Source organism: Pteropus vampyrus, unplaced genomic scaffold (genome assembly GCF_000151845.1).
Source record: "Pteropus vampyrus isolate Shadow unplaced genomic scaffold, Pvam_2.0 Scaffold251, whole genome shotgun sequence".
Lineage (NCBI taxonomy): Eukaryota > Metazoa > Chordata > Mammalia > Chiroptera > Pteropodidae > Pteropus > Pteropus vampyrus.
Genome location: NW_011889032.1, coordinates 1,725,151 through 1,730,422, shown reverse-complemented (window position 1 = coordinate 1,730,422; position 5,272 = coordinate 1,725,151). Strand labels below are relative to the sequence as shown.

The 5,272-nt window shown below is 51.3% G+C and overlaps 1 protein-coding gene across 1 annotated transcript in view; it reads left to right on the top strand.

The window, feature by feature from the left end:
- SGSM1 (small G protein signaling modulator 1) overlaps positions 1-5,272 on the top strand; it is a 91,073-nt gene that overhangs the window by 13,316 nt on the left and 72,485 nt on the right. The window lies entirely within an intron of this gene.

Sequence of the window (5,272 nt, the reverse complement as noted above, 5' to 3'; positions counted from 1 at the left end):
TTTACAACTGGACTGTGATCTCCCTGAGGACAGGGACTCTATGTGATTGCCACCTGGTGCCAGACACATAGGAGGTGCTGATAAATGTTGAGTGAATGAGGAACAGTTTCAGTTCATGCGCTAAATGCAGGGAAGGCAGTTGTTAGTGGAACATGGAGAGGCTCAGTTGTTCCCGCTTGAGGTATGGAGAGTCCAGGAAGGCTCCCAGGAGGAGATGACACCTGGGCTGAAGCCTGAGTTACAGTTAGCCAGCTGGAACATGGATAGCGGGGCACCTGGCAGAAGGTACCACGTGAGCAAAGGCATGGAGGCGAGCCCATGGCACCATCTTTGGGGAGACCGGCATCCAAAGGTCAGTGATCCGAGGCAGGGCTGGAGATGATGGCCTGCTCAGGCGTGTGGATCTTGTTCCCAGCAGCCGGGGTGCCTGCCTGCAGAGAGGCACAGCCTGTCCTCAGCTTACCCCTCTTGCCCCAGTGGTTGTAGAAGGGGCTTTGAGTCATCATCCTCTTCTCCCCACCTTCCCCACATGCTGAGAGTTATTTTTAAAGCCACCCGAGGCCCTCCAAGCATCCTAATTTAACCATCCTCTCCACTTCCAGTTCCTTCAGGATGTAAGAGTCAGAGTGTCTGGGGGCCTCCATCTCATAGGGTAATGCTGACTCAGCATTACTCACCCACCTGTACTGCCAGGCACCGACCACCTGACACCCCAGGTGGGGTTGGGACATTCTTTTCTGAGTCAGGACTGAGGAAGCAGGCCTCTGAGGAGCAGGTGGCAGCTCAAGTGGTGTTTATTTAGGCCTACTATGTGCCACAGACACTGTGCCTGTGCGCTTTTTTAAACCAGTGGGCCCTGTGAGCCAAATCCAGCCTGTTTGTGTACTGCCCCTGAACTAAGAATGGTTTTTACATTCTTAAAGAGTTGTAAAAACAGAAGAGACTATGCGACATAGATGGTATGTGGCCTGAAAATAGATTCGCCAGACTTAGCAAATAAAAATTCAGAATGCCTGGTTAAATTTGAATTTCAGAAAAACAACAAATAATCTTTTCATATAAGTAAGATCCATGCATATTCGGTACATACTTCTACTAAAAGAAATTCCTCATTTGTCTAAAATCCAGATTTCCTTGGGCATCCAGGATTTTATCTAGCAGCCCTACCCCAAAGCCTGAGAGAATTGCTGTCTGCCACTTTACAGAGAGAGGTTAAAGACCCCAGCCTTACACAGCCAAGAAGAACAGGTATCAACGGGACTGGGGCCACTGCCTGGAACTAAGCTCAATAAACATCAGCTGCTGGTGTTAATGGTGTTAATATAATTGGAGTGATCACCAAACTAATATTGAGCACCTTCCATGTGCCCAGGCACTGTCCTAGGGCCTTAAGATCTCGTGGGAGAGACAGACACGAAATGGAGAAACGCACAGGTGTATAATGAAAGTCAGGCTGTGTTAAGTTCTAAGGAAAAGCAAAAAGCAGTGCACTCTCTTTTCCACAGGGTGGTCTGAGCCCTTGCCCTTTTTTGAGCTCTTCATGTGTTTTGTTTGTAGAATCCTTCCATAGTAGCCCTGAGAGGTGGTACGGGTATCATCCCCATTTCACAGATGACGAAACTGAGTCCCAAAGTCACCCAGCTAATGGCAGAGCTGGTATTTGCCCTGGGCCTGGTGGCTCTCAAGCTCATGTTCTTACTCAGTTCACTAGCACCCCCCCTTTATATGTGGGCTGGGCCCTGTATGAGGCCCTCTGCTTCTATTTTCCATAACCTTCTGACAGCCCTGAACACTAGGCCATATTATTCCCTTTCAGGGCTTAGTGAACACAGCACAGTGTAGGGAGGCGGGGAGGAGTAGCAGATAGATTTGGAACCTGGCAGTGTTCGAGGTGGACAGCACGGGGGTACCTGGGTGTGGGCAGGTGGCAGGTGTGAGGAGGGGAGTAGACAGGGCAGGCCTGGGAGCCCCAGGAGCCCTCTTTACAGCTTCGCAGATTGGCCAGGATTTCTCTGCCTGACTCCTTCCTAAGATTAATCCTCCTTTTATGCTGTTTAAATATTTGCAGGTGGAGCAAGGGATGGTGGGAGGGTGGGGTTGGTTTCTGAAGGGTTGCAGGGTGGGGCTAGAGGTTGGGTGGGCAGGTGCTCAGAGGTCTGAGATGAAGGGCTGAGGCCTTGACTTGCTGCTGGATGAGAAGCTGGGGTTGGTGAATGGAGCTGAAGGGCCCCTTAGTCACTGCCCATTCACCTAACACTCAGGAACTTCTGCTGCGGGCCAGGCCATGAACTGAATAGTCACTGTGAGATCAAGAGTCGCTACTGTTTGTAGAATTCCTCCTAGGTGCCAAGTACTGTCTTCAAGATCTTATTCGAGCCTCGCATTACCCCTGTGAGGTAGGAGTGCTGTTATCATCCACCCCATTTTGTAGATGGGGGAACTGGCCCCACATCATGTGGATAGGGAATGGCCAAAGATTTGACCCCAGGTCAGTGACTCCACATTCCCGGCTCTTAGTCCCTCTCAGCTGCCCCCCTGACATCCTGCCCTCAGAGTCAATAAGGTGGTTTCAAAAAAGAGTGAGCTCCCCAATACTGGAGGAATGCAAGCAGCTGTTGGAGGACTTCTGGGAATGAATGCTGGAGATGGGTAAAAGCCTCCTGACCACTTTGACCTTTGAGGTCCCCCTGTCCTTGAAAGGCCCCCACAGGATGGGGTTGGCAGTCACATGGGCAGGGCTGGAGGCAGAGCTGTAGCTCAGGCTATGAGACAAATCCAGGCTGTACCCTTTCCTGGCTGTGTGTACTGTGGGAAAACTGCATAAACTCTCTGAGCCTCAGTTTATCCATCTTTAAAATGAAAATATTGCTCTTGTGACGATTATTCTATACAAAGCACCTGGTTCGTGGTAGGTGCCCAGTAAACATTCTCTCTTACTCTAAGCTGGAGAATAACAAAAGCATTTGGTTCAAAATGGCCTCAAGCTTCTGTGAGACAAAGTATTTGTTAGAACAAAGGCCCCGGGTCTGAATCCTGCCTCTTCTGCATGACCTTGCATGAGTTATATAATTGCCCTGTGCCTCAGTTTCCCCATCTGCAAAATGAGAATAATTTGGGAACCTACCCCATTAAGGTTTTGCTTACAGACAGTCCCTGGAACATAGTGAGTGCTCAAAAAAAAAAAAAAAAAAAGATGAGCAGTGAGCTCTTAGCATCATGAAACTCCACTTATGAGCTAGGCTGGCCTGTCCTTTCACAAGTAACAGCACATTTAATCCTCATCACAGCCCTGCAAGGTGATAGTTTCCACTTTACAGAAGAGGAAACTGAGGCAGGAGCACGGCTTGGCTGACCTCATATGGGACATGAGTGGCCGAGCTGGGATATAAATGCAGATCTGTGAATTGCACCAGCCACAGCCACCGCCTCTGCTCCCTAATGGGGTGTGATTCCTGGGCAAAGCTTAGAATATCACACAGGCTGCAAGGAGCCAGGATGCCAAATTGCCACTACCCCTGTGCTCAGGCAACCCTAAGGACCCTCAAAACTATTAGCCTCCAAAGTGGACCAAGTGCAAGCCAATGTCTGAGAGTCTGAGGTGTAAGGTCGTCGAGCTGAATTTCAGAGGCTTTCTGTGGCTACCTGGCCTTCTTCCTTTGCCAACAAGTCTGGTCTGTCCCCTGGGATGTCCCCACCCCTTTGCAGGAGTGGGCAGCAGCCTTATTGCATTAAGACAGTACTACCTTACGCACGGCTCTCAGAGACCTTCTGGGGGAGGCTTCCATTTGTATTGCCTTTTTAATTTCCTCTCCTGGCCTCTGGCTGTCAGCGCATTATTAACTTCTAGTTCTAGCCCTTAGCTGGGAGCCAACAGAGGTGGGGAGAGGTCCTTACTTGGTGCTATGTTCCCATCTTCCCCTAACGCCCTGCCCCCACCCCAGATCCATCCACAGGACAAGAGGCCTGGAGCCAGACAGCCATGGGCTCCTCCCTGTAGTTAAGTTTCCGGATGTGTGACCTCGAGAGAGGGTTTGCCCTTTCCGAGTTTCAGGATCCACAACTAAACAGACAACCTGCTCCACTCTGCAGAGTTTGGCCTTGTCACAATGTGTGTGTACAGTCAGGGTGCCAAAAGGAAACAGATGGTTCTACAAACTGAGTACTTTAAGGTGGATTTAATAAAGGGGCTATTGACTGAGGCAGGGAAAGGATGCTGCGAGACCACAAGGAAGGCTGCAGCACCCCGTGGCTATTAACGGGCATGGGGGCGGCCAGGAAGTGGTACCTCCCCTAGCCTAACAGGTGGGAGGGAGAAATTACAGGAAAGGGCTAGCTGAATAGGGAGGGTCCCTAGACAGGAGCTATGACTGCTGTGTCTCTTAAGGATTTGGGGACAGCCACTTGTTTTATCCTCCTCCTTCCCTGCCCCACTCTCCTCTCTCCTTTTTTCCCCCTCAAATCCTCTACTGCTGTCCGAGTGAGCTTGCAATCGTCTGGAGGGCTTGATAAACACCCCAGAGTTTCTGACTGAGTAGGTCTGGGTGAGGCCCGAGCATTCGTATTTGAACCCATTCCCGGCTGGTGCTGGTGCTGCTGGACCCCGCATGGGGCAGCTCTGCTGGGTGCATTGCACTTGCTCTTCACCTCTCCTCACTTGTCCTACCTTGGGGCCCATTGGACTAGGAGCTTCTCCAGGGCAGGACTGCCTGACTCCCTCCCTTTGGCTCTGTGCACTTTGTTCTCAGTATCTGAAGACTGGTTAGGGTGGCCTCCTGCCCAGCTGAGTTCACCCCATTGGCACCATTTACAATTTCTCTGTGTTGCCTGCTGTCCAGACATGTCCCTGAGCAGTGGCTGATGCTCATATGGAGGTGAGCATGCAGGCAATTTATTAGGGTGTGCTCTTGGGACCAACACCAGGGGAAATGAAGCAAGCGGGAGAGGGCAGAGGGATAAGATGGGCCATAATGTGGTCTCCATGTCAGCCGGCACCCTGACTGGGCCATAATGTGGTCTCCATGTCAGCCGGCACCTTGGGGAATTCCAATGGGATGGCCCTTCAGAGTTGTCCCGAGTCGGGGTGAGGATGCCAGATCTTTACACACCACATGCATCAGCCACTGGATGTGGCCACTCTGGGAAGGAGTGAGACCTTGGGGGAGGCTCTCTCTGCAGCCGAGGTAACCCCTGTCCCCTAAGGGACAGCAGCTATCCCAGCAGCAGTGGCCTCCAGTCCTGATGGGATCTGGGTGGTGCATTGTGGCATCTGCCA